Here is a 22,646-nt window from a genome sequence, read left to right on the forward strand (position 1 = left end):
CACATTAAAACTGGCTCTGAAATGGATAAAGGAGTCTAAAATTAAGCTTGTGGAATGGCCTGGACCTCTACTCTATTTAAAATGAACACACTTTGCTGAGCGGCCAGGTCAGTGCCAGGAAACCAACTCGTTTAAACTCATTTGTGATAAAAATGAAAGGTCAAATATCCAGACAGAATTATGCCAGGGCCATATACGGCTTGAGGCAACAAAATGAGTTTTCCTCTTGAATAAAATGACTTTCATTCAAGCATCAGTTGAGGGAGTATCCACCCGTATTGTGTTGTTTTTCAGTTGTCTGATTTGTTTGTTGTGTAATTACGCTTCATTTACATGGAACTGATGTTTGGTTTACTCACAAAGTTTTTCATCAGGTCCTTGTTTGTGTGATCCACACCTAAAATGATCAAGAAAACAATATATTAGAAACATTTTTGTTCGGCTAGATTATCTTATCAATGTGCCTTTACTTTCTGCCTTTTCTTGTTCCAGTAGATTATAATATTTCTGGTATTTTTAAAACAACACCGACACATCAGAGAGTCAAAATCACTAACATGTCTGAAAACATGTGTACCGTCTCTTTAAATATTTCAATTCAGTAAAACCTTTTGTTACACCTATAAATATAGATTTAGGCTTACTTTATTGTTACCGCACAAAGACATGATAGTGAATTTGGCAACGAAATGCCGTTGCTTCGCTACCGGAGTACACAGAAAGAATACTGAAAAACTATAAGCGTGACTACAAATACTTACAGATACATAAATGTGTTAGTGGTGCAGGTAGGAAAAAAATAAGGAAAAAAAACAATATGTATCTCAGTATGAAAGGAAACTTGAAAACGTTTTTCAAACAGTAAATAAGCAGGATGAATACTATTGTCCACAGAGAACAGGATGAGAAAGTGGAAGTGATTCTTTTTACATTCAGTTCTTTCTTTAACAACAGTGAATCAAAAAATATGTCAATTTTTTGTGCGTTGGTCAGCATAAGTGACAGCACGGAGTTACAATCCAGTGAGAGAAAAAACGTTTTTTTTGTCCCAAATGTCTAAGGCGCAACAATCTGGTTAAGAATTAAAGCAAAGATGAATCAAGCAGGATGTTTGCCATTGCCATGTTTGACACCGTTTGGTGTCAGCTGATTCACTCTGCCTGTGCAGCCTCTCCGCTGTGTGGAGGAATCAAAATCCACTGAAAGCTGGAGATAATGTTTATGAGATCCATGCCTAATTTTTTCCTGTTTTGTTCGTTCGGTAATGCCTAAGTGCACTTGTCATGTTATTGCGTTTCCACGGAGCCATGAGAGAAGTAGTGCCGTTTCGAGCCATTTGAGCCTACTATGTGGTAGACAGGTTATTAAAATTTTTGAATTTTGAGTGCCCCGCTAATTGGTGCAATTAATTTGCCAAAGTGTACCGCTTTTTCTTTTTTTTCCCCCCTCTCAAATAAGAGTTTTGTCAAGATTCATGTCACACTCCGCACACGACCGTTAGATGAGTGAAACGAACAAAAGGCTTCAAACGATCCAAATTCACGCCATTCTTTTTCAATTTCTCATTTTTCCTTCTGGCACCTTTCTCACATCTTTTCATCCTTCCTTTCTTTCCACATCAGTTGCCTTTCTCCGGCCCCCCCGGCCCCACCGCCTCCCCTCCATCCCCACCTCCATCTCTGCTGCAGCGGGGCTCCTGTGGTCTCAGCGAGAGACAAACGAATGAGGACCCCAGGAGGGCCGCGCCTGCTCTGCTGCACATCACTCACTCTCTCTGTGTCTCTCAATCACACACACACACACTCATAGGACCGACCCGCCTTTGTCCCGTACAGGCACTGCCTCTGGTTGCCATGGTAACCCGGGGAAGGTTTCGCTGTCACGGCCTGATTGCGTGGAGCTCAGGCATGATGGAGCGTGGGGTGGGTGCAGCCCTCGTTGGAGCCCGCTACGCCACACGCCGCGCCAAGTTGAGCCGTGCTGGGTTCGTCAGTTACTCTGCAGACACGAGCTCAGACAATTTGATTTTTTTTTCCTCGTCTACATCTTCCCTACGAATGATTTAGCCTCAAATACTCTTTGTACCATGAGTTAGCGGTGTCTGAAGTTACTAATTTGCTTTTTTTTTTTTTTTGCATTTTAAGGAGAGTTTATAGTTATTTCTTTAAAAAAGTAGAAATGAAAAAGCAGAAGTGAAAATCTTTCCAACTACACAAAATCCAAAAACAGAAGGAAAAATTGTCCAAAAGAGCAAAAAAAAAAAAAAAAAGGTTTACAAAAAGAACCAATCAGAACCTCCAGGAGCGGCACAGCTCCAGAACGTTGCCTGTATGATTAGATCGATTTGAATTGAAACTGTACTGAATTGAATTTTATGCAGATCTTTTTTGTTTTTTTGCTGTCTACAGATGACATTATATGCATAAACTGAATTCATCTTTACTCCACGTGAGAAGTTTTCCTCTGAAGAAGCAAACCATTCGAGTTCTCACAGCAGAGATGAGAGACATCACTTGATGTGCATTAATCTGTCTTCTACCACATATGGTAAAAAAACAAAAAATCTGGCACATCTATGTTTAAAACATGACTTTTGAAAGTGTTTTGGAAGAATTTAGCTGGGCTAGAAAAGAGCAAGCGGAGTCACTGAAGCAGAAGATAAAAGAAGAAAAGGAAGAAAAAAAGCGCAATTCAGCCCCGACGGAGTGTGCTGATAATGTGAGTATTACTGCTGACAAAAGGTAGATATATTTATAGAAGTATTATATTGGCATCTCTTTTTAAAAGGTCTGAACTAGATCACTAATAGTAGTAAAATAACCCAAAACTTTAGAGTATCTGTTGAGTGCAATGCTCAGAGCTCAGGTTTTTTACTGGTCAGAATTAATCTCAAAAGTCCAAACAGCTGTTAGGATTATTTTTCTTTAAGTCATGTCAAATTCTTGCAACTAATGCAACTTCAAAATTGCCCAATAAGCACCTTAGACCAAAACCAGCCTCTACAAATCAAAATGTTTTAAAAAAAATGTTGGTAAACATGAGCCTGAAGTATTTTATTATTTCTCTGTGGCCATTTTTCTCAGCACCTCTCAGAAAGATGTGACTCTAGGTGAAACTTCAACTTCCTGTTTTTGTGTTGGCTTGCAAGTTTGAAGATATTTTAGACCACTTGCTCCCTCTGAGAATATGCATTTTTCATCTGGTACATAATATTTCTCACTGTGAAAGATTGCAACCCTAAAAGGATACTTGATATATTTTTGAATTCAGGTTTTTGAGGGAAAAGGTTATAGATGTTCATTTTGGATAAAATGAGATCAGTTTTCCCAAGCTGATGTGTCCCATCTTTATGCCACTTCAGGCTTAATTATTTAATTGTAGTAACTTTCCATGCGGGACACAGAACTTCAATAAAATAAAAATATTTAAAGAAACAATCAGACTTTATTTTAAGGAGTTCATCTTTACTCCAGGTGAGAAGTTTTCCTCTAAAGAAGCAAACCATTTGAGTTGTCACTAACTCAAATGGTTTGTGACAACTCAATATAACCGGCATTTTCACGTTATTCAAAAGTTTCAGTCGATTTTTGCATAGAATGTAAATATTTAGATGTAATTTATTTGCATTCAAATAGTGGAATAAATTGTCCTGATAAACAATTCTCTTGATTTATTCATTTATCCATAATCCATAAAAAAAAACTGCTAAAAATTTTATGAATACACATTAGAAATAGAAGTAACTCTGTGAATGTTGAATTGCTGAACGTGTCAAAGTGCTTATTTGTCTTTGCAAAGACTAAGTTAACATCTGTGTATCTTTGTCTTGATTTTGTCCATTATATATTGCACTAAATCTGGTTTCAATGGTTTTATTCTCTTCACTCTGAGATGGAGAACGTTTGATTATATTGGTTAAAAAAATAAAATAAAATCCTAAATCAACATTTAATAGTAAAGATTCAAACTTAAGCTACACATTAAATGTTAAAGAATGGAGCAGGAAGTGCTTTTATTTTTACATTTTCTGCCAAAAGTTGCATTTATTTTGTTCTAAAATGATCCAAAGTCACTTAATGTAGCGCTTATTTGAAGATTCATCCTTGTGGTCATTATTGTGAAGCTGCTGCTAACACTAACAGATTGCTACAAGCCATTAACATCCCATAATAATCCACCAACGTCACTATTTAATAGCCAAACGGATCATTTCACAGTAAAACAAGAGCAGCAGCTGCAGTCTGTAGCTCACACTGGGTTCCTTTCACTTTTACTTAGATGAGATAAAAAACTGATGCAAAGACTCAAGTCCAAGTCTCAAGTAATTAGTGCACAAGTCTAAACCAAGTCTGAAGTTTTCATTTACTTATTTTACTGAAGTGCTGTCTTGTTTAAGATGAGTTAGAATGATCAAAATTATTTCGATTTACTAAATGCCACGATGATGAGAGACAGAAATTATTAATTAACATCTTAAAAATCTGACATTTTCATTCATTTTCTTATTATATTTGGTAGCATTACCTTTGAACCGGATGTCTTGGGTTAAACATTTTGGGGGGTTTTCCACACGTTTCTCTCAATATTTTTGTTGAGAGAAACTTGTTTTTTTGTGTGTTTTTGTTTAATACTTTGGAACTCCAACAATTTAGGTGTTAAAACCTGGTGCAACTGAGTCAAACTAACATAAAACAAGAGAGGTTCACTTTGATTTACCTTCAGACGGCGAGGAAAAAAAGGTGTATGTGTGTTTTCATTCAGAGTATGTAATTAGGTTTGTCACAATACATTTTACTGGATGATAAACTGTCCCAGGAGTTATTGCGGTAACCAATGATACTGTTTTGAGACGATTTTCAAGTGGTATAACAGTAACAGCTAGAGGTGTGCCGATCGATCGGTCACCGTTCATAATCAGGCCGATTTTCGTGAAAAAGTGCATGATCGGTGATCAGTGATCATTGGCTCTTGTTGCCGATACCKATMACCTGCATCTCATTTTGCAGCCTGCCTGTGCAGCTGGTCTCCTCTTTCCTTCACACTGCGCAAACACGCAGCAACAAATCCTAAGCGATGTGGAACTATAACACACCGAGTGAATGGGGAAGTTTGCGTGTTGCTGCGGAAAATTGAAGCATGTCAAAATGCATCAACACAAYGAAGCTAATACGACATAAAAACAATGCCATACTTGACGGAGTTTGGCTACATCGAGGCTCACTGCAGTAAAAAAGACATATGGAGGATCAGATAGCAGGTAAAGCAGCGCACAGCTACAAACACTCACCCAGATTAGCATGACGGTCAGAAAGCTAAACAAATAACCCGCAAAATTATTTAAGTCTTCGAGCTGCGATGTAAGACGCTGGTTCTGATCTCGCTGTTGAACCGCTGCTACGCTACAGGTAGTAATATTTCACAGACGGAGCGCCGCTTCTGCTCCACCTGGTAGTGACTCTCACACCGAACCTGTTTAAAGCTGCAGCATCCAACTTAAAAAAATACATTTTACATACGTATTAAAACTTTCGCTGTCCTAACATGAGACAGATAATCTCTAAAAAAATTATTGATCTCCTCCCTGCTCTGCATAATTACTCCGCTCAGTCAGAAACAGCCACTCAGAACTAGCAGTAATCAGCTAGCCGTCATGCTATCAGGAAGTTTTCATTCAGTAACTCAGGATTGTTTATTGTAATGGAACCTGTATTTGACTTTGAATGTTAAGTCTTATACTTGAACTTTTTGTGGCAATGTTGAGAGGTTTTATTTTGTCTATTTGCATTATTTAGCCTCTTCAGAGCCTTCATATGTTATCAGTCTGTTAAAGATAGTATTACCGATAGCAGTACAATTTGCACAATGCCTGTTTTGTTTAGTTTTCTTCTTGGAAAAAGTTATTAAAAACAAGTTTTTGTCTAAAGTAAGGTGAATTCATGGTTCCTTTTTCCACATAATGTAACCGGTAGTGTTTATGATAAAAAAAAAAAAAATAATTATGTGATCGGTATCGGTGATCGGTATCGGCGATCAGCCCTCACGGGGTGATCGGTATCGGTATCGGCAGAAAAAAAACCTGATCGGCACATCTCTAGTTACAGCATCAATAAACTTTAATCTCTGAAGAACATTTGACACTGGAACTGGGAGATATTTTAAATGTCTAAAATAGACAAACAAAACAACCCAAACAATAAATAAAAAGGATACGGATGTCTCTGTAAGCAAAACTGTAATTCCCATAAAGGGCCAGATTAAACCAACAAACTAAACTTAATGCTTTGGTCTGACTAACTGTGTTTAAGTTACAAATCTGCACAAAACTTTGTCTATAATACACTAATGTCAAGAAAACAACATTTTGCAATTGTTGTGTTTCCATCAAAATAAGAAAAGCAATTAGAGTCACAAGTGAATAAGTTTATTCACAATATGTCATTACATCATCCTCCAACTACTTCCTGTCTTCTTCTTCATGGTTGGCGCCACTGGCAACATTTGGTTGTTGCTCATGTGACTCCTGTAATGCAAAAATAAATAAATAAATGTTTTCTAAACTGAGTGTTCCCATTCAGAAAATTTATTCTGGAAATGCCAAATTACATAACTATACAGTCAATGGAAGCACAGCTACAGCATTTGGTAGAAAACAATTTAAAAAATGCAAAAAAATAAAACAATCACACAAATTAAAGAAATTGTGCGCTTAATTTATTTATTGCGACAGGCCTATGTGTAAACTTCTGGTTTCAATTGTCCATGCATGAATTAAAAATGAACACAGCTCTGTGGAACAGAGGGAGGGAGGATGGAGGTAAACCTGGACCAACGAGTGCAACATGACTTGGTTTGACACTGGGTCAAAGTAAGAGTCAAAACAAAGCCACATTTTCAAGGATGGTCCAAGTGGAGAAAAGAAAAGAGAAATCCATTGAGCCAGGTGCATTCACTCAGGTAGCAGCACTCTGCCACAAGTACAGCCATAAACACACTCAGACACAGTCCAAGGTCTTCTGAGTGAGAAAGTAAAAGAAAAGAAAAAAAAGCCACATCCCACAGTCAGAAGGAGCACTGTAGGTGGTGGAGCCAATGCAAAACCTCCTATGAATACAAATGCTTTGAACCTGGCTGACCCAGCGGAGATTGTGATTGTGCAGGCGTGAGTGTGTGAGTGTGTGAGGGCACTTGGCTTTTCTGCATGTGTGTGTCTGCGTTCGACGGCGGCTGCTGCTGCTGCACTCTATCTCTTTGCTCCGGCAGCGTTCCCGTTGGCCCACGGGGTCAAAAACACACACAAATCAGACATCAAGATGTCGGGGAGCTCAGGAGGGGGGCAGGGGGGAAGTACTGGAGTCGTGCCTAAGCCGATGCGGAGAAAATGAGCCGCCACACCTGATCCTTTACTGTACAATAAAAGAGCAGGAGACAACAGGCTGCCTCAGAGACATGGAGGTGAAGAAGAGAGGTTAAGGAGGAGGACGACGTCGGAGGAGGGAGGATGTAAACCGTGTAACACTGATATCAATATTTCCGTAATGAGGCTGCGCTTAGCTGATAATTTTCATACGGAAGTGTGAAAAAGAAGACGGAGCGCGTGTATGAGGAGAGAGACTGGAGGATGTGTGTCACCACCCACTGAGGGTGAGACTTCCTGGCCCTGCACCGCGCTCTCATTAATCAGCTCAGTATTTAAAAAAGGACTGGACACTCGGCTGTAATTACCTGCCTTTGTCAGGAATATGCATGTGTGTGTGTGTGAGAAAGAGAGTGTGTGGTGCTTTGAAAAGTGAGTGGCAAAGAGACAAATCTTGGGGAGAGGAAGAGTTTGATGACAGATACAAGATAAGGGGCGTAGGTGATGGAAAAGCCCGGAGCTGGATGGTGTGCAAAAAAAAAAAGAAGAAGAAGAAGAAGGACGAGGAGGAGGATGAGGAGGAGGAGAGGATATAAAGAGGAAGAGAAGACAAGTTGAGAGACGAGAGGGGAAGGACGGTGAGGACTGCTGGGGAGGAGTGGGAGAAGTGAGAAAATAAAAAGATGGAGATGGAGACACAAACAGAGAGCAGAGGATGTAATGATACAGGAAAGAGTTGACTTCTAAAGTGGGATATTAGTATTCAAGCAGCAACAGTTGCCCTCCCTCTTCCCTTCCTCCCCCCATCCTCTCGCCCTGCTGCCCCATCAGCCCCGGCGGTCAGCGCGCGCGTCCTGCGGCGAACTTGCAAAAAAAAAAGAAAAAACACAGAGCTTCAACTTGGAGCGTGAAACGTTTGCTTTGACGGGTTCAGATGAAAAAAAAAAAGAAGCTTTTTTTTCCTGTGTGTGGGCCTCAACTCCCGGCTCTCATTTTAACTGTAATTATTTCTGAAATTCATGAGCGAATTGCACTCGCAAGTTGAAACCTTTTCTGTCAATCAGTGAGTAAATACAAGTTGAAATTTCTTGTTATTTAAAACAAGTGTGAATCAGAAGAACAGTGGCAAACGCCCACATGCAGAAACGGTGGTGCAGGAGAGCCGATGTACAATAAAGATATAAGAAGAAAGAAATGGATTATGCAAACATCTTATGGGTATTTACATTACTAAAAAAAAAAAAGAGAGAGAGAGAGTTGATGAAAACGCGGTTTCACAGTTCTGGTCTCGCTGTCCACTTTAAGTGTCAAGTTTTCAGTTCAGCTATGACTGCCAGAGATGAGGAGGTAGGAGGAGGGAGAAGATTTAGCTGCCAAAGTCCACCTCGCTTTGGATGCTTAAAACGGATTTTTCAATATTCTAATATGCATATAATGGAATATTTATAAACATTTCCTTTAGCTTAACATCATATTGCGCAAGGGATATATGTAGAGATTTTATAGAGCTCTTCACATTTTGAATTTGTCACGTTTACGACCCCATGCCATTAAGATTAAAGATATATTTAAAAAATTCTAACATGTACAGGTTTTATTGACACAAATTCTTCCTCTCGTAAGCATCTTATTATCCCCTTCAGCTTCACAAGAAATCTTTGGAAAAGGCATTTTCAATGTTCATTTCATTTCATTGTTGAAAGTTTGTTTTGTTTGTGGAGGTGTGAATGCGCAATCGAACCATGATGCAGATCGAAAAAGCAAACTGCTCCGCCTAAAAACCTAGGTGTCGTTTAGGTTGAAGTGAACTCTGGGGCGGTTTGAATGCACATGTGAGCGCCAAGCAGGCCATAGACTGCTTCAAAATCAGGAAGCAGACTATGGCACCGGGAATTATGGGTAAATACAACCAAAACAATTCTGCGTGTCTAGGAATAGCTGAAGAAATGGCTCATGGTCTTTTACCAATGACCAAAGAGAAATCTTACTACCATCTGACGCCACTCCATGTTTATTACATTTAGTCAAGAATGAAGTTGCGCTTAGTGTCTTCTTCAGAGATTTTCATGTCTTTCCTTCAGTGGTTCTTGGTGCAGCACCATCACACGTGAGGAGATGAACAGATTTTTTTAATTAGTTTGGTCTGTTTGACACAGTGCAGTGTGAAAGCAAACCGAATCAACAGAAACCAAGTTTGAACAGAGTCTGCCAGACTATAAGGTGTGAAAACATCCTTAAAGAGTATCTTTTTGCAAATCTCTGCGTGTGTAAGTTATTTTTCATACAACTTTTTTCCCCTTCCTATCCGACATCCAGGTAATCCCTTCTGAATCCTCACGCAAGACCCAACTCACACCAATGATCCTCAGAGCTTCCATTAACCTGTCTGCATGTATGATTTTTTTTTTTTTTTTGCGTAGCTTAAACTACTTCCCGACTCCTCCTCTGGCCTCATTCGCCGCTTCCCTCTCATTTGACTAATTATATTCCCCGAGAACGCTGTTGACAAATTCATTTGGAAATCCATTAGTCCCGTGGCGTTGTTTAAACAATGTGAACGTTAATGTCCATTGCTCTAATACTCCTGATTCCCATTCTAATAGCCGTCTGATAAATCAGGTTATCTGCGACACCTTCTACACACCGTGAAGAGCGGAAATTAGAGTATTATTAACTATCGGCGGTGCTCTGTCGTGTCCGGGTGTGTTAGGAAAAAAGAGGAGAGAAGATGACAGACCTTCGGTAGAGAGGAGGAAAGAGAGAGAGAGAGAGAGCGAAAGGACAAAAATAGAGAGAGAACAAAGACACCAGAGAGAAGGGTGAGTTAAAGAAGACCAGAGGGGGAAACAGAAAGAAATAATAAGGAACATGAAGAGCGACAGGACCAAAGGGTATTGAATGTAAATGAGGTTAAGTTAAACATTAAAGAGGGAGGACTGGAGACACAAAGTAAAACACGAGGAAGAGAGCAAGAAAAGGATCAATCCAAGGAAACACTGAAGGCTTTTTACCTCTTCACTTCCACTTAAGATCGAAACTTTTATTAATTATTTGGAAACTGTTACATCGGTCTGCACTGAACTTCACTGGTGGGTTCGACACAGATTTTCTCTGACAAAACTTGAAATTGAGACAAAAAGTAAGCAGCCCTCCTTAATAGCGAACACAAATCAGAGTTTGCTTTTAACTACTCACCCGTTTCACATAATTAAACAGACGACAATGTTTAAAAAAAAATGTGTTCTTAATTGAATGTTTTTGTGGCAGCGCCTTTAGCAATACCTGCACTTCGTAATGAGACGTCAGCTGTTGCAGGTGGTTTCTTCTTCTCTTCTTGAAACAAAGGGCACCTGAGGTTTGAAAGGTGGCGTCACCGCTCTATAATTCTTTAGATTTTTCCTGGACGTTTGACAGCATCGAGATCTAGGTTCACGGAGTGTCATTAAAAAAAGTAGTTGAAGGTGTTTTTTTTCTTGTAACTTTATGTTTTGGGTCATGACCTTGCTGGAGAACACGCGAGCTACAGATAAGACTGAACTCTGACACCAGGCCGTGTGCTTTCATTCCACGACGTTCGGTAGTCATCGAGACTCACTTTTTTCTGCACACGTTCTTGATTCCACGTGCAAAATATCCAAAGCAGCACAAAAACAAACCAGTTCATTCCCTACTTCCTGACAGCTAAAGCCTCATTTTTGTTGCAGTATTTCCTTGTTGTCTTATAATACATTTACGTTCATCACTCCACTGAACTCAAATATTGTCATTTAACCTGCTGGAAAGTATTGACATTGTGCCAACATAAAATGTGTAGTAATAAAACAAAATTAGTCTACTGACCTAAGTAAGGTGCATAAAGAGTTCAGCCATAAATTAGAAAAATAAATGAATAAAAGAAAACAAATACAAAAGAAATGCACTGGTTTCACTGTTGATTTATCTATGAGTTATTGTCACCAGACCTGAAAATGTTACACTTCTAAAACCTAAAAGTTTGTTTCCTTTTCATATTCATTTTGTTATTAGGATTAATTTATTAAACTCTCAGTGAAAAGCTTAAATACCTGAATTACCGGAAATAATAAAACCGTATAGATACCAGTGGTCTTGGTATCTTCTTCATCTGGCTCCTAACTGCTACCTACATTATCAAGCTGACATAATTATTTAAGATGGTCTGAACGATGCTTAAATAATCATTTGAAATCAAGCACCTCAAAGCCCCGGAGTAATTTCACTTCCTTATCTAACAACCGCGTTGAGCTCTTATTTTAAATTCTGAAGAAGGCGAACGTTATACATTTTTTATTTAATCAAAAGCCTACGACCCACTCTGACTGGGTCAACCTTATTATCCGAAATAAGCCAATTTCTCCAATTTCCTGACCACATCTCCGGCTAAAACTTCCCTGCCTCCCGTTTCTCCTGTTCTCTCTGCCCTGGCTTCCTCCTCGCTTCCCTCTGAACGCTCGGCGAGAGCCGAGAGGAAGCCTGTCGGTGTCAGTATCCCTCCCCGCCTGCAGAGCCTGGCGGAGAGTGTGGATGAGACACGTCGGCCTGATTAGCCGCATGTTTACCTACCACCATCACTACTCTCATAACCAGAGGGCTTCAAGGGCACCGCCGGAGGATCGGCTCCGCGCTCGAACCAACCCACACGGAAGCGCGGCTAATAGACACCCTGTGCTTAGCACTCCTGGTGAAAGTGTCTGATGTGTGTGTGTGCCATCGTGCCCCTGTTGAGTCGCCCACCATGGCACAGTCCTCTTAATTAAGAGGAGTGTGTGCATATGTGTGAGTTCTGGGGGCGGAGCAGCTGGCAGGAGGCACTGGGGCCAGAGAACATCTGCAGAAAGGCTGCAAACACACACACACGCACACGCAGACATAGAGATACACAGTAATGGCCGCTTATACACACACTGTCACTGCTCTGAGCGCCCATAATAGAACAACACACACTGTGAACACTTGTCAACAATCTAACCGGTAAGAAAAGAAACCTAGAAACACACGCAGGACCGGGTTCAACACTGCCAACGCCGCTGCCGCCAAGCCAGTGGGACTGTCACCATGGCAACCCGCGACCGGTCATGTCACCATGGTTTTGCGAAGACGGGCGACGGAAAAGAGAGTGGGAGATGGGCAGGCGATAAAAAGAGCAAAAGACAAAGAGAGAGGAAGAGAGAGAGAGGGACATTAAAACAGTCCCCACAATGCTCAGCTTTGGTCTTGTTACGAAACAAAAGAGTACAGAGAAGAGAGAAGAAAAGTCAGAGAGGATCCGGAGACGTGTCAGCGTCTGTGAGGAGGTCAGCAGCTCGGAGGGCTTCTGATGCACCGCAGGGACCTCAGAAATTACCCTCCTTTTTTATTCAATAAGTCACGAGGAGCTGTGGGGCTTTTTTTGTTTTTTTTTTCTTAACACAAAAACACACATCTGATATCATCACGATAATAGATGCCAGAGGAGCAGAATAAGGAATGGAGGCTCTGTCCTTGCTGTGGGGCAAAGGTTAAAGTCAGGAGCAAAGGATTAAAGCATCATATCTGTTGTTTCAAGTTCACCTTATCTCCTACAGCGATCTGTCTCAGACCTTATATAAGGCGGGTTTTTTTTCCTTTTTACCTCTATCGTGACTTTTTTTAAAACCCTTTTTATCTATCAAGTTCTAATTATCTGTGAAATTAAAAAGCAGTTCGGCTGATGAGCTTTAAGGAACTTACATTTAATGCGATCTTAGCACGAACATAAAAACTTTAAGGAAAAGTAAGTGTTATTTCGGACAAACGAAATTCTCAGTTACTCAAAGTATAGTAATCTGTGTATGACTATGAATTTTTGTAGTAAATATCAAATCAATAATGGAAAAAAAAAGAACATACATGGACACTATAACCTAATCAAGGGCAGCAGGGGTCAAATGTGCAACGATGCCCCAGTAGAACTGCATCAAAACACTGAGGCTGAAAGATTTCTCTACATCAGACTGTCACCAACCTGCTTGAAACTGAGAGCTTCTTTATGATTACTGAGTAATACGAAGGTCTACCAGGTTGATACAGTTTACCTCTAATTATATAACTTATTGATTAATGATTTATCTGTTTTTGGAGCACCTCATGGTCTTCAGGGGCCACCTGGTTATGGCACAAAGCCATAAATTTCCATTTTCTGTTTAATCTTTCAGTGTCCATGAGGACGTTCTGCTAACCTTGAGGATTCAGACAGCAGGGAGTGTTAGGAGAAATATCATTAGCTCTGATATTTCAGTAACACATCAAAAACTATTTCTAAGCATGTTGAATCAAGGAGGGCGCTCTGGATGTTGGGCATAAGTAAGTAAGTATGTAAGAAAGTGTAACTTCACCTATTTCTAGCTTTTGTTGAGCATCTTCCAGCTCCATTTTGTCACTTGTTGTAGCTGTGGGGTGAGTCAAGTTCAAATCATCTGACGTGTGACTGACAGGAGCAGAGCTGCATGCACATGCAGTGAGCTGCTCTTGTTACAGACTGATTAACTTCTGCACCTCAACAGGTTAAACTATCTACTCCTCTATTTATGCTGCAATAAGTAGATTTTCTTTCACTGTGCTGCATGTGCTGCGAGCTTTCAAAACTCACCACAGAAACATGAGCTCAGATCATTCTGGTCCGACCCGACGCGGTCAGATCTAAACTCTACCAACAAGATCAAAGATTCTCCACCAAACCCAATAGTGGGCAAAAAGGTCCTTCCGACATATTCATTCAGTGCTTCTTGCCAAATCCACCTACAGGGTTTTTAACAAAATAAAAGTTAAATGTAAGCAAATGGGAATACAAATGGAGCACCAATCTGCTGAATGTATTCATGTTTTGTTTGATTTGTGAGATTATGCTAAAAAGGAAACACCAAAATAAAAAATAAAAAAGCACCTCAGTTTGATCACTTCAGTCTCAACCCTTCCACTTCTTTGTGTCTCTGGCACTTAAACACAAGCGAGTGAGATTTCTTTTTTTTTTATGGCTTCGTCCATATGTGTTAGAGAGATGTAGTGTGACATGAGATGTATGCATATTGGTTAATCGATATTTGTGCAGCTTGGCCTTCTCTATACCGTATTGATCTGTATCCGGAGCCTAGAGTGTACGTGCTTGACTCCTGACCCCGACAGAGCCATAAAGTCAGGATATAATAAACCAACGTGTCAGTGTGTCCGCACCGGACCGAGTGAGCCGCTCCAGAGAGGAGGAAAATAAAATAAACCACAGGTACTGCATACTTTTTATTATGGTCAAATGTTCCGATAGGACGATTTCAGAATATTTTACAGACCCTGGGAGTGACTGTAAAGATATTAGCAAAATAACAGCATAGAGATGACAATGTGCAACCTGAGGTGCTTCAATGAAGGCGGCACTGAACGAGGTGAGAGTTTATTTTGACACAGCAATCGGTGTCAAATATTCAGGAAATAATAGAATCTTGCCAAACTCCATGAGTCTGACTAAACTGAATTCAATTCAAAATCTTTGAACTGAGAAAACAAATGTCTTGACAGATGATTGGCATACTTTTAACTTTAGCACTGCAATATTACTGGTTGAAATCAGTTTTGTCCTACCGAACATGACAGATGTTGTGAATTTTATGTCGATTTTGTCATGATTTCCTTCTCTAGAAACTTTAAAACAGCACAGATTTGGTGTCTAAATGCTAAATCATAAGGCCAAGGAAACACACAAAAAAAGATTATGTCAACAAATCAGAAATGGATAAAAAAAAAAACTTTAGCGCTGCAAAACTGTCACCATAAGAAAAGGTGGAAATATGGCTTCAAATTCAATAGGAGAAAGACTTTCCACCATGAAGATGAAAATAATATCCCAATTTTTAATCTTAAGCTTAAACTGAACGCAGCATTACCAACCACAAATAATCGTGGAAAATGCTCAAATAATGAGAGTTATGAAAACATTACTTTAAAAAAATTAAGTATTTTTTAATTGAATGATAGACTATTTTCTTGCAGTGTTTTGCTGAAGAAGTCAACAAACTCCAGAGTTAATTTTTTTTCTTTTTCTTTCACTTTACATAAAACAGATTTACAGCAAAAGTGTGAAAATAATCGTATAATAAAATACCCAGAACATGATTAAAAATTGTATTTTCTTTAGCAGCAAAATTGTGCTGTTTAACAATGAGTATGGAAACTCCTCTGTGTTGCTGTAATTGCGCTGTTTGCATTTCTTTCTCTCTTTGGCGTGTGGTGACGCCTTCAGCTGTCAACATCCACAACATGTGATTGAATACATCTTTAACTTTTCCAAATTTTTTCGTGGTATACCGCAAACGTAATCTGTTTGGATTTCATGTGACAGAGAAACACAAATGCACACTTTAAAAAAGAAAAATGTAAAAGAAGGTTACCACAAGCCTTACAAAGAAAACAACAAACATAATAAGGAACTCCATGTGTGGCAGTAAACTAAAGTTAAAACTCTAAGTTCTTCTTCCTTTACTTCCCTTCAACTTAGTATTGATAAAAACACTTTATTTTCTGTTTGTCCCACAAATCTGCCACCTCCATTTCCACAATAACTCGGCGTGTTTCCCAATTATTTAGATTTCAAGCGAGTTTCTTCTCTCCACAGTCATGTATTAGCGGAAGGAGCCACAGGAAGTGATATGTAGCAGGGGAGACACTAAAACAAAAGTGAAATGATGACGATCAACACAGAAAAATGTACACGACTTCCTTAAATGTGCGTAAAAATTCCCCCGCAGAAGGAGATCAGCTTTGTTGCTTCAAATGAAGCAGCACGAAATAAATCTGCGATGGTTAATTTAGGGACTCTTCCACTGAACACTATAATAAAGGAACATAATTATTGTGCGCACATGCATGTTTGCATACGTGAGTAAAGCAGTAATGACAGCACATTCTGGTTCAAGCCAAACTCGGCATTAATGATGGACCGAGATCGGCTTGAGCTGTGGGATCAAATGCGCCGTCTACTGAATAATGGAACACACGGGGAACGACGGCGGTCCCATACGGACCACAGACAGAAGCCTAATGTATAGCAGGTACACCAAGTGTGTCGGCAACAAGAGGAGGAATCACTGCCACGTCTACACACTATCTATATCTGTGTGTGTGTGTGGGGGGGGGGTGCGCGTGTGTGCATGTGTGTGTGTGTGTGTGTGTGCGTGCGTGCGTGCGCGCGTGTGTGTGTGTGTGCGTGTGCGTGCGTGTGTGTGTGTGTGTTCAGATTACAGGTTGGTATGGGTGTGACAGTGCACAGAAACACACTTGTGTGTTGTGTTTATGATCATGTCACCAATGTGTGTCACTCATCAATAATGTAAAACACTTGGTTCCCCCCTCCTTTAAAGTGACACTCCTGTGTTCCACATAATTAACTCTCTCTCTCTATCAACTGTGCGTCCACACACACACACACGCGCGTACACACACACACTCACACACACACGCGCACGCACACGCACACGCACGCACACACACACACACACACACACACACACACGGCGGAACACAGCTGAAGGAACAGCACAATAACCTACAAACATAAATGGGCTCAACATTTGAAAAATACCCAGAAAAATCCAACGAGAAGTCCTGTTCCAAAAATGGTTTTGATATAGTGCTTAAGAAATCTTAAGAGCGTTTTCAATCTTATTTTGTCTTGAATGAAATAACTCCCCAGCTTAAACAAACAGAAACACAAATAAATCCAGAAATGTACATACGCTGCAAACAAGTTGTATGTAAATTTCACAAAATCTTTATTTCTCCATCTGACATTAAATCAGAATAAATGTTTCACACACATTGAATGAGATCCACGTGTAAATTTTCTATTGGTTTCTCAATAAGGGCTCAGCAATGACTTTATAATCCTTGAAGTGATTGTTTCTTCCTCTCTGAGTGGCCTTTCAGTGCATGTCAAAACAGGACTTGTTTTGTTATGGATCATTATTCTCTCTTCCCAGCTTCAATCAGCATCTTGACACTTTGATCCACATAGTTTATGACAAAACACAATCTGTTTAAAGGGGTAGTATTATGTGTTTTCCAGGGACATGTTGCAATTTTACAGCACAATCAAGTTACTATGTTTCCTTCAGTTGTTATAAAAATGTTGTATTTAAATCAAATACTTCTTAAAAGAAACACCTTGTAATTGGGCCTCTGTCTCTTTAAATACTCCTATTTCTGAAACTCAACCTTCAGGAATTCATCTCAGCTCCCCTACTAACCCTTTAACAACGTTTTATGAAATATAATAATGAGCTCAGCTAATGCACAGTTCCACCAGGTGTGTTTGCTAATTGCTGCTGGCTAGTCTGAAGGAACTGAGTGGGTGAGTGGTGGATGAGAGCGGCTCTGTGAGGCAGAACCTCAGTAACTGCAGCTCCGAGCAGGAGCTTCGAAGGGGGAGCTAGGTCCAATCAGGTGTTTTGCTCAGCTGAACGGTTGCCATGGACTTAATGGACTTCTCAAACATGCATGAGAGAATCAAGGCGACTCCAGGTGTGTTTTTGAATAACATTATAACTTCATTCAAAGCCCAACAATGTTGGTTTCACATAATGTGGCGCCTTTAAAAAACAGATAAACATGGTACTTAGAGTTAGGTGTAAGCATTTATCGTATCGTTTATTATGTATCACAATAACATTTCCCAGATATTAATTTTGATTTATTGTTGTCATGATAAATTCCAAATGGTGTTTAAAATCCATTAAGCTGTCCGTATTGTTGGGGTTGTTAGTTTTACTATTTTCTCCACTGTTTGTCCAGTGAGAGCATCAAACAATTGGAAAATATGATCAAATGTAGATACTGTGTGCAGTTTAGTGACACAAGTCATACATTTTTATGTAAAGAAGAGTATTTGCTCAACTGAACGCTGTGTCATGCAGTAACACAAAGTACTACATAGTCATCACCACTTCTATTGTTATCTCAAAATACTGTGATAAAACTAAAAGTCCATTTGATAATCACACCAAAAAATGAACCGTTGTGTCGATCAACAGCCGTCTAAGCTGATTTTTTAATCTTTTTTTTAATGTCACGCAAGAAAGCAGGGTGTGTGAGATGGTGTCATCAAGGAGGCGCAGAACTGTACCCAGGCACAGTACATCATTTAAAGAGAAAATCCATCAGATTGTTTTTCTCTCTAAGGGAGGGAGTGTCGACATGGAGCAATTTGTCAAACATTTCCAGGGTCACAAAGAGCATGTGACTGTTGTGTCTGAACTTCTTTACATACTGTAGGTGCTCAATGATAAAACGATTCATTGCATCATTTATCGTTTATTGTGATAAATTTATTATCGCAAGGAGATTTTGATTTATCGTTGACATGATAAATTCTAATGATGTTTGAAATCAATCATACCTGTCTGTGTTCTCCACTGTTTGGTTAATTAGAGTATTAATAAATATTGAAATACATTTGAAAATATGTTTCAATGTAGTTATTGTGAGGAGCTGAGTAATACAAATCACACTTTGGTATGTGACTTATGTCCTAAAGAAGCATATTACAAATGGGAATGTTTTTTCCCAAGGCCAGTATTTGTGACACACAGTCACAGTCATACAGTTCCCCCAAAAAGGAGTCATAAATAGTTCATGTCACCACTTTTATCGTTATCACGATAGTACCACACAGTATTGTGATAAAGCTTTAAGTCCATATCGCCCACCCCTAGTTGGGGGCCATATCAGAATAAAATTTTTGTCTAGGTAACACAGAGTTACCTAGACAAAAATGTTGCATTTTGAGTTTACCTCATCCAGTCAAGTGCCGATGTTCCCAACACTGAGTCATTTGCGGTTTACAGAACTCACAGCCACACTGAGTGATCACATCATAACCTCAAGATTTTTCTCCAGACTTACTTCCTGTTTTAGTATTTTCTTCAAGTCTAAACCCGGTGGAGAACAGAGGTTAACAGACGGAAATGTTCATCATCATCTTGATGGTACTTTTTTTTTAAATGGCCAACCAAAAAAAAAAGAGCAATGATGGTGATTACTTGAAGTTTTTTTTTTTGTGTGCATGTGTCATTAGATTTTCGTCCTTTGTGATGCATGAAACGGATTAAAATAGTCAGAGTTTCCGGCCGGCGAGGATCTATTTTCTGACAAAGCTTCGCTTTTAAATTGTGGCTCAGCAAGGAGATGTGTAAAATACCACAGACAGACACGAAGAAACACATCTGCACACAAATATCCATAAGGAGTGAGTGGTGTTGATGCCAGCTTGGAGTGATGGTAATATCACAGACTGGAGGAGCTGCTAATGAACAGTGCGAATGGGAAGAAAGGCTCCAGCTCAATCCACTAATTGCCTTAAAAGCTTTTCGTACAATTTACCCTGTCAACAGAGATGGGGGTAGTGGTGTGTATGCATGTGTGTGTGCGTATGTAGGTGTCTGTGTGGGTGGGATGTGGGATAAGAAAAAGAGATAATTTTAAGAAAACATATTGTAAGAAAGCAAGGAGGGGGGGAAGAAAAAGAAAGAAAAAGCACAATGCTTTTACACCTACGCAGACCCAATCAAACACACCGTGTCTCTCATGCAGCAAGACGTCTTATTTAGCCGAAGCCATTTCAGAACCGCAGCCTGTCATTTCAGCGCCCCCCCCCACCCCCTTCTTCTCCAAAAGAGCCGAAAGCGCACACGTACAACGACTGTTCATTCCAACGCATGCGAATCCGCCGGCTGCGTGCCGTACAGACATCTTTTCCATGCAGAAACACTCTGCTCGGCAGGGCACTGCAGCTGGAGCCAGGCCTCGTTAAAATAAAAAGCCTGCTGAGTATTTTGAGCAGCACTAAGGCGAGAACATTTTCCAAAACACAAGCGGCTCCCATTTGTGCGTCCTCGCTGCTGCGTGTTGGCCTGTTGGTCAAAACCCCCCCTCCCTCCCAGCTTCGGAGTCGCACGCCGCACTCTGCAAAAAGCAGGTCCGCATCAACATGTTGATGAAGCTGACTGCACCCGAGGAACTTTAACTGCGCCTGATTCACCATGGCAACGTTAAATAGTGTTTTATTGAGAGCCAATGGCTTCCGTAAAAGCAGAGAGAAGGAAGTATGTTTTATTTGTCTTCTGTGTATTTTCTAAAAGGATCAGGTTGATGCCTGTCTAGTGCCAAGTCTGCTAAGTCTAATATTTACTTTCTATCTATTCTGTGAAAGTATTGCTGCTGTGGCCCCTGTGCTGCCACAGGCTGCTGCGCTGTGTTTGATTAGCTGATGTAGTACCTGGAAAAAAGTCAATTTATTATTACATTATTAGAGTAAGCACAGTGGAAAACAGAAGTAAGAGGCTGCAATTCAGTTAAGGTAATAGATTTATTTCAATTAGGGGCAACAAAAATAGGAAAATATGAGAGCAGTTGTAAGAAAAGGCCGTTTTAGTTTGAGGTTGTAAGGCCTCCTTTATAAAAGTCAATCATAAATTCAAGGCTTTGGATGGACTAATCCAAAATGTTAATATTAATTCCAGTGACATGAAACATTTTGGTAAAATTCGAAGATTGCATGAGCTTAAATCAAGCAAGGGTACGAATAATTGTGAGATGAACAGTGCATAGCTGTTTTTTCTAGACTTACTAACAAAGAAAGAGGTTTCGAAGCATCCGGTGCAGGACATCCAGGTTCCGAAACAGCTTTTTTCCACTTGCCATTAGACTGCTGAACTCCCAACCGTATTGCACTTGAAAATCTGGTCTCCACATTATATCTGCCTCTTGCATAGAACAAAGAACTCTTTTACTGTTATTCCTTCACTCTATATTTTCTATATTTAGATACATATTTACTGTCTTGAGCTGTATGCAACGAAATTTCGTTTTGTATTCACCTTGTGTATGCAATATGACAATAAAGTTTAACTAACTAACTAACTAACTAACTAAAGGAAAGCTCTGGTCGTTATTTAGAGTTTACCGTAATCAGATGATTGACAAGTTGAACTTTTGACATGTGTCAAAACAGCGCCACCTTCAAATGGGGGGCTGGAGGGAACCATGTCCACCCTGGGAAAATACTGACAACCCCATTGGTGCCCCTGGATAATCATGGTCAGCTTCAATCAACTCAAAGATGTGAAACCTGATTTTTTTTTTTTGTGCCAAAATATTCTTGTTGCTGAGCTGATTTGTGGTCACCACTTCATTAAAATAGCATTTCCAACATATCAGTTTTAAAATACCAAAATGGGGTGTCTGTCTGTTTAGCTGTTCCTCCATTGAAGAGTGATTTTTTTCCCACGGTTCTACAAACTCGTTGCAAAATAACTTAGTAAACTTTTAGTTTACTAAAGGCCACAAAGTAATGTTATACAAATTCAAAGGACATTAAGTCTCAGATTTATCATTTTCTAATTTCAAACAGATTTTGATTTCCTTTGATTTCTACCAAAACAACACAAACATTTGAAATTAGGTAGGATTACAAAATGTTAATGTAGACTATAACATTAATTCATTGAATCCAAAATTTAGCACCAACATTTTATATCCTCAGACATAAGATAACAAAAAGCAAAACCTGGCTCATGTTCAGCTAAGTTTTTTCTTTTTTTTTTTTTTCAAAATCACTCACACTGTAGTAAAAGTATCAATTAGTTTCAGGATCGGTTGTGTTTGTGCTGACTTTTCAAAAACATGCATATCCAGAAATTATAAAAACAAAACATGTATCGGACGTCACTACACAGCCATCTGTTCCACACCTCACACTTAGACCTGCTAGTATGTTTTATAGCGACAACATATGCTATAAGGGAAGATCAGAAACACAGAAAACATGCTAATTTAATTATATACGACACTGTTTAAAATATCCAGTGAATTCCCCTTGTCTGTCTATAGGCAAATAACATTTCTTTCCACTGAAGAAACACACATGCACGAATATGTGTTTGCATCACTGAGTTTGTCCTGTATAGATTCAGAGTTTATTCCCGGTAATATTTCAAACGGAACCAACTGCAGATCTTTAAAACTATTTTTTGGCAAGAGCTTTGCAGTAGTCCATATGTGAGGACACAAATACATCAATAAGGACCTCTGCATTTTCAGATGATAAAGCTTCTGGTGATGTTCCTAAGATGGTACAATCAGTCTTAGTTACCTCTTTTAGATGAGTCTCAAAAGAAAGCAGAGTAGAAACACAAGCCCAAGTTCTTGCACTTTATTACATAATCATCAGATTTGATGAGGTTTCTGAGGTCTGATGATCTCTCTCTCTCCATAT

The 22,646-nt window shown here is 39.6% G+C and overlaps 1 pseudogene; it reads right to left on the minus strand.

Moving 5' to 3' along the window:
* LOC103478225 (proprotein convertase subtilisin/kexin type 4-like) overlaps positions 1–22,646 on the minus strand; it is a 198,200-nt pseudogene that overhangs the window by 92,530 nt on the left and 83,024 nt on the right.

Source organism: Poecilia reticulata, linkage group LG16 (assembly GCF_000633615.1).
Source record: "Poecilia reticulata strain Guanapo linkage group LG16, Guppy_female_1.0+MT, whole genome shotgun sequence".
In the NCBI taxonomy this organism is placed as follows: domain Eukaryota; kingdom Metazoa; phylum Chordata; class Actinopteri; order Cyprinodontiformes; family Poeciliidae; genus Poecilia; species Poecilia reticulata.